Below are 16,182 nucleotides of genomic sequence, written 5' to 3' on the forward strand. Positions count from 1 at the left end.
CCCTCCCTCCCACCCCACCATCCTTGTCTCTCTAAATTGGCTAAAGGTTGAGCTGGTCTCCAACGTCCCTCCCTCCCACCCCACCATCCTTGTCTTCTGCCTCAAACAGGGTGTGCTTGCATAATTGTTGAAAATTCTCAAAGTGTTCTCCCAGCTTCTTTGACCTTAAACTACTGTTATTGTGAAGTATCTGTTTTCACGGCACTAAGCAATGATGTTCTTCAGAATGTAATTTTAAAACACTAACCCAGTGTATTCTACACATTATACCAAACGTGTGACTAAGGGAAGAGACTATGTATTGTTTGCATATGCCTCACCTCTGCAGAAACTGGAAAAAAAAATCAGTGCTCATATATAATTTAGTGAATAAGTAAGCCTGATGGTAGTCCCACATCAAAAATTCATTGCTAGGATATGACTCATACTCATTCAGAAAATTATCATTAAAAAGACAAATTAAGTGCCTGAGATTTAACTGATGGTTTCCTGCACATTTCCGTGACCAGAGCATGTGTGCACACATATACTCACAGCACGGAGCACATTGCACATAAATAATCCTAAATTTACATAAAAGCAGATACTCTCGAATTGTTCATGATGGTCAAAAGGTAGAGGCAACTTAAATTCTACTCACAGATGGAAAAGATAAACTAAGCCTGGTAAACATATACAATGGAATAATAGCCTTAAAAAGAAGAAAATTCTGACGCATGTTACAGCATGAACGAACTTGAAGGACAAGTACAATCAGTCGGACACGCACACACATCTCCACTTACCCCAGTTACTTGTATGAGAAGCCTAAAGTAGTTCATTGAGAGCAGAACAATTACTAAGGGCTGGGGAAGAATGTGATTTAGGAAGTCGGCGTTAGCATAGCAGGTTAAGCACATGTGGCACAAAGTGCAAGGACCAGCATGAGGATCCCGGTTCGAAACCCCAACTCCCCACCTGCAGGGGAGTCGCTTCACAGGTGGTGAAGCAGGTCTGCAGGTGTCTATATTTCTCTCCCCCCTCTGTCTTCCCCTCCTCTCTCCATTTTCCATTTATCTCTGTCCTATCCAACAATGATGACATCAATAACAACAATAATAACTACTACAACAATAAAAAACAAAAAGGGAAAATAAGCAAATAAATAAATATAAATTTTTTTTAAGAGCATGTGATTTAATGACTATGGAGTTTCAGTTTTCAAAGTGAAAGAGTTCTGGAAGCTGGTTGTGCAGCAAAGTGACAATACTGGCTGCAACGTGACTGTACATTCTGAAGGGCTTAAGGTCATCAATTTCATATTAGCTATAAAATGAAAAAATAATGAGATAAAATAACGAGAGTGGAAAACACGTGGCATAGATTGTATCACCTTGCTTTAATTAAACATTTAAAAGGTTATTTATTAAATAAAGGCTGAGAGAAATTTGAGAGGGAAGGAGAATATAGAGAGCGAGAGACATCCACAGCCCTGCTTCACCACTTGTGAAGCTTTCCCCTTGCAGGTGGCAACCAGGGGCTTGGCCCAGGATCCTTGCACACTGTCATGTGTGCACTTAACCAACTGCACCACTGCCTGGCCTATGCCTCACTCACCAGATTTTTGGTAGTCGTTGGGGCTTCACTGTTCCAGATCAGCTTTTCTTCTTCAGAGAGAGATATGGAGACAAAAAGGTGGGGAATGTGATCAGAGTTAGTCACATGCATGGCAAAGCAATTGTACTGTCCAGAGTAGTTTTTTGGACAATCCAATAAATTTGACATGTGTTTTTCCACAATTAAAACACAAAAGAATGAGGGGGGCTGGGCAGTGGCTTATATGCACATGGCACAAAGCACAAGGACAAGAGTAAGGAACCCAGTTTGAGCCCCCAGCTCCCCACCTGCAGGGGGCGTTGATTGACAAGCAGTGAAGCAGGTCTGCAGGGGTCTATCTTTCTCTCCCCATCTCTGTCTTCCCCTCCTCTCTCCATTTCTCTCTGTCCTATCCAACAATAACAGGCACAATAAGGGCAACAAAAATGGTGACAATGGCCTCCAGGAGCAGTGGATTCCTAGTGCAGGCAACAAGCCACAGCAATAACCATGGAGGCAAAAGAATGAGTAATATTCCTCAGTAATAATCAGTATACTGGAAATCTATCTTAAATCAAATAAGCACAATATTCAAAAACCATTTACATTATTTATGTGGGGAATTGTGAAAATAGGATTTATTAGTTTTCTTAAATTTTAACTTGTTTGTTTTGAGATTGGGAGCAATAATATGAACTTACTTAGTGCTACAGAACTGTGTATCTAAAACTGATTAACATAGCAATTTTATGGTATGTATATCTTACCACAATGAAAAGAAAGGTTAAAAAAAATCCTTTGCTGGTTTGGAAGTTTCTCGACTATTGAGTCATTTAAAAGATAGCAAAATGTACTCGTATAGTATGTATTATTATTTTTTATTGTTGTTGATGTCATTGTTGTTGGATAGGACAGAGAGAAATGAAGAGAGGAGGGAAAGACAGAGAGGGGGAGAGAAAAATAGACACCTGCAGACCTGCTTCACCGCTTGTGAAGCGACTGCCCTGCAGATGGGGACCCGGGAGCTTGAACCTGGATCCTTATGCCGGTCCTTGCACTTCACACCACCTGTGCTTAACTTCACTACCGCCCGACTGCAGTCTGTATTATTTTTAAAGATTTATTGTATTTATTATGAGAGAGAGAGGACACTACAGTCACACTCTGGTACATATGATGCTGGGAATTGAACTTGAAGCCTCAGACATTCGTACCCAGTTGAGTTGCCTCCTCAGCTGCTCTGTTCTGTTACTACAAACATATGCATGTTGGAAAGTCAGAGTTAGGCCCTTGCTCCTTAATACATCATAAAATACATTTGAAGTTTCCATATTTTTCATGGAACATGAAAGGTAATTTGTTATTTAGCACAGTGGGGAGCTGCTGGTGCTGCCTGCCACCCCCTTTCTTGTGTTCCAGATTAGTCAATGACACTTCAATCTCTGTGGACCTTGGTGGGTCATGAAACTGGTTTCCATCAGATTAAACATGTCACAGTTAAGATCAGTGGCACCTTTCCCATGTGTTGTGTTTGTTCCTTTTCTGGACAAATAGGACAGATTTCAAATATTTAGAAGGTAAAACTTTAAGAAGTATTGACCTGAAGTCCTTAAATGACTTTGTGGGACAAAGTGTTGCTACAATGTGAAGATTGTGATGGGTGTGAGAATCAGCTTTTGTTGCATGAAGCCACTGGAATTTTGGGCTTGTTGAACAGTTAGCCTACTCTGACTAACATAACCATAAAAGGTATTACACACACAGTGTGTATATTGATACCTGTAAACTAACAAAAGATCAGGTAAACAAGAAAAATGGAAGAAATTATATGTATAATGATTACCAGGTACGTACATTTATATTGCTCATTAATCATGCTTCAGTAATTTAAACAATATGTTTAAATAGAAACATAAAAATCCTATTCAATAAATAACTCAAAAAAAGGAGTTTTGCTGAGACTTGTGTCACAAAGTGAACACTAGCCTTTGGATGTATGGCACAAGACAGAGAAGAACTTTCCTGTAGAAGAATAAAAACAAAACATCATTCAAGGGGAGAATGTCAGGAGCCCCCAGTTCAGGAATCCCTTTTGGGGTTTTAATTCTCCCAGATCTTGGTAGACTACAGACGTGTAGCATGGGAAGCTGAGGCATTATGACTTTTGTGATTAATCTGGACAGTAGCTATCCAGTTCTGCTCCTGGTTCTAAGCTGCTCTCATGAACAGCAGGTTGGAAATTTGGATTCCTGCCTGTTGACCTCAGTTCTTGGCTTCTAGAACTCTGTGGACCCTCACCCTAACTTGGAGGGAAGCCATCACTTTTAGCTCCAGTATGGACCCTTAACCAACTGTCAGTTCATCTTTTCCAAGTCTTGAATGACTTCTCAAACTCTTCCCTACAGTTCTTGCAGCTCTGAAATTCCCGTGAATTATGGGGATTGGCAGGGTATGAATATAGAAGAGCCATTATTTGTAACCTTTCAGACTGTTTGATAGGACACCCTAAAATGCCATTGTTCACTGAACCCCTTGTTCACTGAAGCTACTTTTTTTTTTTAATTTCTGAAGGTTGCATTTTTCATTTTTACCAGAACACTGCTCAACTCAGACTTATGGTGGTGCTGGTGCTGATGACTGAACATAAGATCTTTGGTGTCCCAGGCATCAAAGTCTTTTTGCATAACTATGTCCCTGGCACAGGATGCAATCTCTTTTTCAGGGCCTTCCAGCTTGCTGTTTACTTAGATATTCTTTTCCTAAATCTTGCTTTTCTTCCTTTCTTTCTCCTTTTCCTTTTCCTTCTTCTTCTTCTTCTGCTCCTTCTCCTTCTCTTTTTTCTTCTTTTTCTTCTTTACCAGAGCTCTACTCAGCTCTGACTTATGGTCCTGTGGGGGCAGTGGGGGGGTGGGGGGAATTGAACCTGGGTTTTCAGAGCCTTAGGAATGAGAGTCTCTTTGCATAACCATCATGCTATCTACCCCTGGCCCAGGTCTTCCTTCTCTTAGCTCTTCCTCGTCCTTAGACTTCAACCTGAAGCCCTCCCCCCTCCAAAGAAGCCATCTCCCCACACACTGAAGCCCCCAAACTTTTTTTTTTTAATCCCACCTCTTACTCCAGCAATAGCCTTATCCTGGTGTCAACTGACAGCTCCTACCCACTCCTGTACCTGTCATCTTTAGGCTTTTGCTCCAGACTTTCTCCTTCTCTGAGACTGCAGTGACAGATTTACTGAAACAGCCTGAGAATGGGAGGAAACTGACATCCTGTGACAAACGGGAGTTGGTGAGCCAACGCTTCTTTCCCTCAGGTAGACTCTCGGAGGTGTTGCCCTAACCACGTGCCAGCAATATCACCCTTATGAGCCACAGCAGTCCTGAGACTCTGCCTTTGACTTTTCTTTCCCCTTTAGTTTCTTTTCTCTGAGGCCTGCTTCTTTTCCTTGGGGTTACTTCCCAAAGTGAACCACCTGCACACATCCCATGCTAAGCTTTCCAGGGAAAACACAGATGAAGAACATCCTCTTCATTTTTTTTAGTGTCAAAGGAATTTTATTTCTCTTGTAACACACTACAACTTACATTTATCTTATTGTTCTTATGAGTCTTCTTGTATATAGTTCTGATCCATATATTTAAAATGCTAACTCTGGAAAATAGGGAATTCATTTTCAACTGTCATTAAATTAAGTACCTACTCTGAAGTGCCTAACCTGTACTAAATATATAAGAAAATACAAATATATATTGTGTATTAAATATATAGTGATATATATGGATGTATAACAAGCACAGTTCAAAAGTGTGTGTGTGTGTGTGTGTGTGTGTGTGTGTGTGTGTTTTTAAGAAAGACACTGTAGTCTAGGCATTGAGAGGCAATATAGCATACTGTTTAAAAGTATGATCTGGAAATAGACTTTCATGGGTTCTTTTCTGATTTAATTAACTTAAATTACTCAGTGGCCCTGAGTTCAGTTACCAAGCTGTTGGATATTCATTTTTCCTTCTTTAAGACAAGAGGAATAGTAGAACCTACTAAGGGATTTTTTTTTTTTCTTCAGAGCTGGACCCTGCACATACAATTTCACTACTCCCAGGCCACCTTTTCATTCAGAGAGAGATAGTGGGTAGTGGAGGGAGTCACCAATGAATTGGAGCTTTCCCTGGTGCTGTGACACTCCCATGCATCACTAGGGTTCAAATCTGGGCTATGTGCATACACACCTAGTGATCTCTATTCCAGTCCCCTCATGGGATTCTTGTAATGCACAAGTGAACTATAGATAAAATACTCAGGACAATGCTTGAGACATAGCAAGTACTCAATAGATGAAGTGTGTTATGCATATTTAACCCTGCCATTTTATATTCACTAAATGCAATTTAGAGTGGCACAGATGCCATATACATTTTATATTCTCTTTGTTTTTTTTAAATAAATCTTAAAAATTTGTATTATCTTTATTTATTGAATAGAGACAGCCAAAAATCGAGAAGGAAGTGGGAAATAGAGAGGAAGAGAGACAGAAAGACACCTGTAAGCCCTACTTCGCCACTATCGAAGCTTTTCTTCCGTAGGTGGGGACCTGGGGCTCGATCCTGGTCCTTTCGCATTGTAGCATGTATGCTCAGCCAGATGCACCGGCACCCAGCCCCTAAATTTGATATTTTTCACAGAAATGCCATTTAACTATATTCTTTCAAGTTGCCTGGCTTGAATACTATCAGTCTGATGTCAGAAGATTTAGGAATTTGGTATTTTAAATATTTCACATGCCTTTAAAGGGTTAACCATAAAAAATACTTTGAAATTATATTTAGAATAACCAAAAGTAGACAAAGAACAGTACTAATATAAAGCATGTTAATTTCCTTAATTTGTTGCTTTTAGGGGTCTGATTCCTTACTACTCTTTAAGCTGGAATCACCCATTAATAAAAATTGTGACCATAAGCTATTTTTTTTGCAGATTCAATAATTATTTAAGCAATGATCAAATGTCATATTGAGAAATCTACTGATCAAAAATTACTCAAGTCATGGGCCCCTTGGAGCTTTCCTAAAATAGACTTCCTAGCTCCTTCTCACATGAAGACCCCTAGTTTCATCTACTCTATTCCTACTTTTGGGTTCCTGTTTATTAAACCATTTGTCCTGTTTTAAGCCTTAACACCTTTCAGCCACCAAGTTGCAGATGCAACTATGGGGCTATCCTGACTTCCCTGGGCAGACAACTTCACCAATGAGTCCCAAAGTCTCATCTTCCCAGAGCTCTACCCTACTAGGGAAGGTTGGGTGTATGGATTGACCTGTCAATGTCCATGTCCAGCAGAGAAGCAATTACAGAAGCCAGACCTTCCACCTTCTGCATCCCATAAAGAATTTTGGTCCATACTCCCAGAGGGATAAAGAATAGGAAAGCCTCCAATGGAGGGTATGGGACATGAAACTCTGGTGGTGGGAACTCTTTGGAATCATACCCTTGTTATCTTACAATCTTGTTAATCATTATTAAATCACTATTAAAAATAAAACTAAATTAAAATAAAGAGATTCTACTGAAAGATCTATTAGACAGTTGAGATAAACAGGTAGCCAATCAGTATGTGAGCATCTCTTGTATCCATCATCTCTTAGTAGGGAAATACAAACTAAAGCAATAATAAGATATTACTTCAAACCTGTGGGGATGGCTGTTATTTAAAGGTAGAAAAAAGGGCAGGGAAGATAGCTTAGTGGTATGCAAACACTCTCATGCCTGAAGCTTCAATGACCCAGGTTCAAAAAACACCTCCCCAATACCATAAGCCAGAGTTGAGCAGAGCTCTAGTAATAAACAAACAAATAAATACATACATACATACATAAAAATTTGGGCCAGGTGGTGGCACACTTGATTAAGTGCAGTCAGACTGGAGAAAGACGAGCATTTTATGACTTCACTCATTTGTAGTACATAAAGAAATAAGTAAACAGAACAAAACAAAAACTTTCCTACTATAGGCCCAAAATGAGTGATTGCCAAATAGGAAGAGAGGGAAGGGGTGGTTAAATTGGGTAGAGGGTACAGAGGTCTGGTGGTGAGAAGTCTGTGGAGTTGTACCCCCCTTATCCTATGGTTTTGTCAATATTTATTTTTTATAAATAAAATTTAAAAATTGGGAAAAATTGGGTAGAGGGTTCAGTTACATGGTAAAGAATGAAACTGGACTTTTAGTGGTGAATATAATATAATATAATTTAATATATAAACCATTTCACACCTGAAATCTACATAATGTTAGAATTCAGTGTTGCTCCAGTAAAAAAAAAAATCTCCGGCTGTGATGAGAGTTGGGAATAAATATCATTGTTTATATGAACACCTACCAAGGACTCTCTACACATTTGCTCTCTCTCCTCCCAGCCAATCAGAAAGAAGCTACTTCTGAAGCAGGTAGAAAAAAAAAAAAAAACCTCATCTGTTTCATCAGTACTGGCTTTTTGTGGTCACTTTAATGAGAGAATTTGTGCCAACCTAAGGGCTGAGTAGTGATTCCTTGATTCCAGTTAACTTCTTTCCTACAGGCTCACTCTAAAGAACCAAAGTCAGAAAGCATTCTCCTGCCTTGGGTCATAAGTTTCTCTCTTCAGGTCCCTTTTGAAATACTTTTAAGATCGATTCCCCTCTTGAGAGAAAGAAAACATGGGTAGTGTGCTTTGATTCTCAGAATTTTAGTCCAAGACAAAGAAACTGTCAGCACGTAGGAGGCTGAGATGTGGGTGCCTGGATGTTGTCCTGGGGCTGCAGAAGGGAGGCAGTGCTGAAGTTCTTCTGTCATTGTTACTTCAGCCTCCCCTCGTGCAAAGAGGAGAACATCCCTCTTCCCTCTAAACTTTCTCTACTCCCTAATTCTCACACACAATCATGTCAAAGCATGTGAGTAGCCTATGGGTCAGAGTTGATAAGACAGGTGATTGAGTGGCATGAATCTAGGAAAGAAGAAGATAGCAGACAGTGAAGACCACTAAGTCTTAAGAGTTTCCTTTTATTGTGATCTTGCAGCGGACCATCATAATGTAAGAATGTATTGAGGGAAAATAGTGACATGCATACAGTGCTCTAAGAAGGACGTGGGTCCTGATTCTCACTAACTCTGAGAACATTCAACTCAGTGAATCTGTGTATCCTGGAGATTAGACATGTTTTCTAAACTCTCACCAAACTTGAGTTATTGGCAAGTCAATTGAACTAATTTTTATCATTTTACATTGTCTAATCTTTTTCTACTTACAACTAACTCACTGTCAGATGCTCTCTCATCTTTAAAAGTTAGCAGGGTGGTTCATGTGATGACTTTTGCAGAGTCTGAGTGAAAATGTTATTTTTGTGCACGTTAAACTAGTATCTTAGGTTAAGTTTTCAGTAGTTGTTTTAGCCTAGATGAATATGCCCTAGATTTGTACTGAGTCTGGAATATGGCCTGACATTGGTAGTATGAATATTTGAGTTCTGTGAAGATTATAAGACCCCCAGAAACAAGCTGGGAAGAGAGCATAGTGATTATGCAAAAAAAAAAAAAACAACTTTCATGCCTGAGATTCCAAGGCCTCAGGTTCAATCCCCAGCACCACCATAAACCAGAGCTGAGCAGTGTCCCAGGTTCAATCCCCAGCACCACCATAAACCAGAACTGAGCAGTTCCCCAGGTTCAATCCCCAGCACAACCATAAACCAGAGCTGAGCAGTGCTCTGGTCTCTTTGTGTTGTTCTTTCCCTATATCTCTCATTAAAATAAAATAAGACATATTTAAAAAGATATCAAGAAATAATATATATGTATATATGTACATGTACATATGCCTATGTGTGTGAGGGTTATGATTTTAAATAACATAACACCTTTTCAAACGCCTCCATAAGATCTTGGTATGATTGTGCTATGTTCTATTTGTCTCCATTTCTTTTTTTGCCTCATTGCCTTTTTTAGCCATATTGCTGCTCAAAGCATTTTTTTTTTTCAAAGCAGATTTTTAAAAACACTTTCGGAGTTTTGAAATGAAGCCAGTAGACAGCTTTAGCTGACACCTCCAGCATGGCAGGGTGACACCAGCCAACACAAACAGGGAGTGGGAGGTTTGCTGACAGCTCTGGGCACTGGGACCTCAAGACTGGTTTGGTGAGACAGACTCAGTCAAGTAGGGACTTGTGGAGAAGCCAGAGAGGCTCAGTCATGACTAGCTCTCCACAAGGAAAGGGAATTCTATAGAAGACTGAGCCCATTTTTTTTTTCCCAATCAAAAGAAGTAACGTGCACAACCGGGATAGAAATGCAGGTACACAAATGCTAACTCAGCACCTGCTGTGTAAGAGCTCATTGTTGTAGTAGGGCTGGGGCCACATATTATATTTTGTGTTTGGTGTCCAGGAACAATAAGTACAGGTCCTGTGTTAGCCAATATACTAGGATATAGATTGGAGCATTATAAGTGATAAGATTCCCAAGTACAAAGGCTTAAATAAGAAAAGACCATTCCCTAACCATGGGATTTTCAAACAAACCAAATTACCAAATAACTTGGTGATAATAATAATTATATTTTGCCTTTTTAAATTCTAAGACAGCAAGGAACCTTCCTCATTCTCTATAAACCCATATTTCTCCCAGTTCTGGAACCTCTGGGGCTTTACTCTTTTTCTTTCATGCTTCTCTTGACCCAGACCATTTGATTCTGTATCTGTTCATCTCAACAAAATCACTGCAGCCAGTGCCACCTTGGCATGTTTTACTTTGAACTGTGTCCAGAGACCCCAGGCCTGGGATGTCAACCCTCCAGCTCCATTACTCTGCTGAGATCTTTCCTGGATCATAGGACTCTTTAGTTCCATTTTGGGTGGCGCACTTCCTAACAACACCAAAGAACCTAGATATAGACCAGGGCCCATGAGACAGAACACATGTGCACATATATGGATATAAGTTAGGGGAAAATAAATACCTTAAAGTAAAAGTATACAATAATTTTCAATGACTCAGTAAGTGCAGCAAGCAAGTAGAAAGACCTAAAAAAAAGACACCATAAAGTACTTAATTAAATAGCTTCTACTTAGACCTAGATGCCCTCCTCACCTACTTCCCATTTCATTTTCCTCAACCACTCTAATTCTAACGTTGTCAGATAAAGTAAAGAATATAAAACCTGGATAAGGGCAAGAGAACAGCAACTTTAATGATGGCTCTTTTGGTCACTACCAGACTTCCCCATCATCTGGGGCCCTAGTAAGGGAATCCTTGGATTCCCGTATAGATATAATGGACATAGACCTCTAACAGATCCCTCTCTCCATCGTCACTGGTCATTTCCATCAAGAACAACATCATAAATCTTTTTGTGGGCCTCTATAGGACCTTGCCCTCTATGTAGAACAACAATGGTAAAAAATGCCCCACTCTCTGAAAGGAGGCTGGGTCAACATACTCTGCTACACGAGGAAGATGGGTCCTAAAATGATTGGAGCCTAGACTGTTCCTAGCTATGACCACAGAATGCAAGCTAAAACTTTCCTGCATGCTTCTCTCAATTCGTATCAAATAATATTGCATCCGCAGATCACAACCTAATCAATGCAATGAGTGTCACCCCAGCATGCTTCACTTCAGACTGTGTCCAAAGACTTCAGGTGTGGAATGACAACCCTTCAGCTTCATTACTCAGGTGAGACCTTTCCTTTCATAGTTTTCTCTGTTGGTATGCTTCTGGATTCTGCTTGTGATGCCTTCTGTTTTTTATCATCACACTGGATTCGCTTGTGTTGCTTGCTATGTGTTCTCTTTTCATGTCCACTGTTGGCTGGGCACCTCCGGGATATTGATTTCATCCCCTCCCCACCCCCCCGCCTCTGGGACATTTGGTTTAGTCATCACTGGTTCTCGCTTCTTTCTTCTCCCCACCCCCTATCGTATGTATTTCCTTTGTTCCTGACTCTTCCGCCGGAGGAGAGAGATGCAAGACAGAATTGGGTTGTGATTAGATTAGATTAGTTTGTTGAACCGCATCCCCACTCGTGAATAAAGATTGAACTGCGTTCTCAGCTCAGCCATGAGTCTCTGGTTGTCTCTGTCTCCCGCCTGGGAAGCCAGCCCAGCAAAAACGACAATTCTCTAATTCCATTCCAGGTGGTTCACTTCCTAATAAAGTCTCAAAACCTAGATATAGACCAGGTCCCCTGAGATAAGAGAATATGTTCACACGTATCCATAAACTAGGGCGAAATATATACCTGAAAGCAAAAGTACACAATAGTCTGCAGTGAGTACCCCCCAACACTTGATCAGCACTATTCCAGCCTTTAGGTCCATGATTGTTCAACAATTTGTTTGGCTTTGTATGTTAACTCTCTTTTCAGCCACCAGGTTCTGGATGCCAGCATGATACCGACCAGACTTCCCTGGACTGATGACCCCACCAATGTGTCCTGGAGCTCCGCTTCCCCAGAGACCTACCGCACTAGGGAAAGAGAGAGGCAGGCTGGGAGTATGGATCGACCTGTCAATGCCCATATTCAGTGGGGAAGCAATTACAGAAGCCAGACCTTCCATCTTCTGCATCCCACAATGACCCTGAGTCCATATTCCCAAAAGGATAGAGAATAGGAAAGCTATCAGGAGAGGGGATGGGATATAGATATCTGGTGGTGGGAATTGTGTGGAGTTGTACCCCTCTTATCCTACGGTTTTGTTAATGTCTCCCTTTTAAAATAAATAAATAAATAAAACAAAACAAAACAAAAAAGAATGCAAGCTAAATATGAATAGACATGAGCCTGTATCTCCAGAGCCCTGCCCCACTAGGAAATGACAGAAATAGGCTGGGAGTATGGATCGACCTGCCAATGTCCATGTCAGTGGAGAAGCAATTACAGAAGCCAGACCTTCCATCTTCAGCACCCCATAGAAATCTTTGATCCAGGGGAGTCGGGCTGTAGCGCAGCGGGTTAAGCGCAGGTGGTGCAAAGCACAAGGACCGGCATAAGGATCCCGGTTCAAACCCCGGCTCCCCACCTGCAGGGGAGTCGCTTCACAGGAGGTGAAGCAGGTCTGCAGGTGTCTATCTTTCTCTCCTCCTCTCTGTCTTCCCCTCCTCTCTCCATTTCACTCTGTCCTATCCAACAACGACAACAACAATAATAACTACAACAATAAAACAACAAGGGCAACAAAAGGGAATAAATAAATAAAATAAATGTTAAAAAAATTTTTTTAAAAAAAAATCTTTGATCCACGGAATGTGAGCTTGGATCTACAGGGATGCAGAGGTCACATAGGCTCCTAAGCGGAATATGGGCCCCAGATAATATCAAATTGATAGGGTTTATAATCAACAGTATGTATTCACCTTTCCCATATTTGGGAGCTACTCCCTTTCCTGATCCAGCTTTCTGGTCCTTCTGCCAGCTATGACTTCATATCCCCAGACAATAATTAGGATCCTCCTGCATATCAGATTTCAGGTTCAGGCAAAAAAACAAAAACAAAAACAAAAAACTAGTATAGGCACAGGTCCTTTGGAATTTAACTAAAATATGCCTACTAGCTATCTACAAAACAGAGACACCCCCCCCCCCCCAACTCTTCACCAGCACATTCCAGCCTTTAGGTCCATGACTGGTCAACAATTACTTTGGCTTTGTATGTTAACTCTCTTTTCAGCCACCAGGTTCCAGATGCTAGCATGATGCCGACCAGACTTCCCTGGACAGACAACCGCACCAATGTGTCCTTGAACTCTGCTTCCCCAGAGCCCATCCCCAGTAGGAAAAGAGAGAGACAGGCTGGGAATATGGATTGACCCGTCAGTGCCTATGTTCAGCGGGGAAGCAATTACAGAAGCCAGACCTTCAACCTTCTGCATCCCACAATGACCTTGGGTACATACTCCCAGGGGGATAAAGAATAGTAAAGCTATCAGGGGAGGGGATGGGATATGGAGTTCTGGTGGTGGGAATTGTGTGAGGTTGTACCCTTCTTATCCTATGTTTAGTCAATGTTCCCTTTTTTAGTTATTTATTTATTTAAGAGGGAGACATTAACAAAACTGTAGGATAGGAGGGGGTACAACTCCACACAATTCCCACCACCCGGTCTCCATATCCCATCCCTTCCCCTGATAGCTTTCTCTTTTTATAAATAAAAAATTAAAGAAAAAAAAAAAAGAAATCTTTGGTCCATACTCCCAGAGGGAAATGGGAAATCTCCAATGGAGGGGAGAATATGTGGGACTCTGGTGGTGATAAACATATGGAATTATACTCCTCTTATACCGCTATCTTGTTGATCATTATTAGATCACTGATAAAAAATAATTGAAAAAAGAAAAGACCATTTCTTTTTTGAGAGAGAGAGATGCAGAGGGAAAGAGAGAGAGAGAGAGAAACACCAGAGCACTGCTCAGCTCTGGCTTATGGTGGTATGGGGGACTGAACCTGGGACTTTGGAGCCTCAGGCATGAAAGTCTGTTTGCATAATCATTATGCTGTCTTCCCTGCCCGAAAAGACCATTTCTTTGTATTCCTTTCTTTTATTTATTTATTCTCTCTCTCTCTCTCTCCCTCTTTAATGCAACAGGGTAATCTCTGGTTCCACTGCTCCTGATGGCTTTGTTTTCCTTCTCTTTCTTTTGATAGAGGGTGGTAGGCAGATGTAGGGAGATACAAAGTGCCTTGCTCAATGATACGTTCTTCATGTGTCCTACTTAAAAATCAAACTGTTCCATAGCCACAAAGTAAACCATAAAAAAAGAAAAATCTAAGACCAATTGTAGATAAACAGCATAAATAGAGAAGATCAAGCATGCATCAAAGTAGTGACTGAGGAAAAATTAAAAACCATATGGCAAGACTCTGTATAACCTCTGTACCATATTGACAAACCTCCCTTTGGTGGATTCTTGATATTCTCTATTTCCCTTGCTTTTCTCTCAATACAATTGGTTTATAATTTCCCTTAAGAGCTTATTAGCCTTGACCTTGGACAAATTATGTAATATCTCTGTGCCAAAGTTACAAAAAATTGATAGCAATAATTTACCTTGTAGGGTTGATGGAAGGTGCATGTACTAATAAATTAATGAGTAAAAATGTTTAGAACAGTGCCTACAACATAGTTATAACCCTACAGCAGTGTTTGTATATGGGTACACATAATACTATAAAATCCTAACTGACTTTTTAAAACATTCTTATTTACAACTGACTTTTTATTGTAAGAATTTGTTCCTCTCAGCCTGTAAGCTTCTCTGGTCTTTGGAGGTGTGCTCCACTGCATGTAGCACAGGTCACAAATGCTGAGAAGCTAAAATACAGCAAGTAATCCTCCACCAGGAGACTGTGCAGTACTCACCAGCATTCTTTTTCTTTTAAAATTTTTATTATCTTTATTTATTTATCTACTGGATAGACAGTTAGAAATTGAGAAGAAGTAGGAGAGAGAGAGGGAGAGAGAGAGATACCTGCAGTGCTGCTTCACCACTTGTAAAGTCCCCCCCATGGGGACCAGGGCCTTAACCCAGGTCTTTGTGCTTTGTAATGTGTGTGCCACCAACCAGCACCTCTCACGAGTGTTCTTATCCCCTACATGAGACCACTCTGAGCCATATACTACAGCAGCTTGCAAAGGTGTCCCAAGGTGACTGAGCCTTTATTACTGACATTAGTAACATCATTTGGTATACTCTGTATTGCTTCGTTTTCCATGCTTCATTTCCCTCATTCTCTTGGTATTCTCAGCATCGCCACCTGAATAGACTACTTGCATTCAGAATCACCTTCTAGGAAATGCCAACTAAGACAATGCCTCCTTACTACACACTGCTGCCCAAATCTGATCATCTTAGGGTGCACTCTGTACCTAGCAGCTCTAACCATTGTTTTCTTATGCATCTTCCACGGTCCCTCCCAGTGCTCCTCTTACCACTTGAGCAGAAACTTCTGCATCAGAAAGAAACACATCCACTCCCAGATTCCTCAGCTTTCTAAAACTCCCAGCCCTCCCATCACTAGAGCATACATGGAGTCCTGTGGAAAGCAAGTCACAAAAGAAAATGAAGTAATGTGACAAAGAATTTTCACTGCCTTTGGAGCTTGATGCCCTGCCTAACTTTCCTCAGGTTTGTTCTGATTTCTCATGGGAACTGAACATATGGTAGACAGATCCATGCCTAGGTTGCAAGTGCACAGAAGGTCTGTGGCATGGGGGAGGATCCAGGTAAGCAGTTCTACATCCTGTTGTGATGGATAAGCATTCTCTTTCCATTTCCTCCCAGGGCTGGGAGAGGATGGAAGTGTTTTTCATGAAGACAGGAAATATCTCCACTACTGCTTTGTGACCTAGACAGAATTATTCTAAGAGAGCAGATGTACTGGGGTGAGGAGAGAAGATATGTAGGCTGGATTTTTCAGTTGAATGATTAAACAATAGTGTTCTCTGTGGCCACACCCTGCTATTTTACACAATGGAAAAAAAACAACTTGATGGGGGGAAAAAGTCAGTGTTGCCTTCTTTAAAATGTGTTGGCACTTCACTGTTACAGTGATATAAGATGTGGCAATAAAAAGTCCCACATAGAGATA

At 40.8% G+C, this 16,182-nt stretch overlaps 1 long non-coding RNA gene across 1 annotated transcript; it reads left to right on the plus strand.

Moving 5' to 3' along the window:
• The first annotated feature begins 9,788 nt into the window (after positions 1-9,788).
• LOC132538697 (uncharacterized) lies at positions 9,789-12,139 on the plus strand. The gene is made up of 3 exons (XR_009550050.1): positions 9,789-9,890; positions 11,165-11,270; positions 11,962-12,139. It is a non-coding gene; the product is annotated as an uncharacterized LOC132538697 (long non-coding RNA).
• Positions 12,140-16,182: the final 4,043 nt, after the last annotated feature.

This window comes from Erinaceus europaeus, chromosome 5 (assembly GCF_950295315.1).
Source record: "Erinaceus europaeus chromosome 5, mEriEur2.1, whole genome shotgun sequence".
NCBI classification, from domain to species: domain Eukaryota; kingdom Metazoa; phylum Chordata; class Mammalia; order Eulipotyphla; family Erinaceidae; genus Erinaceus; species Erinaceus europaeus.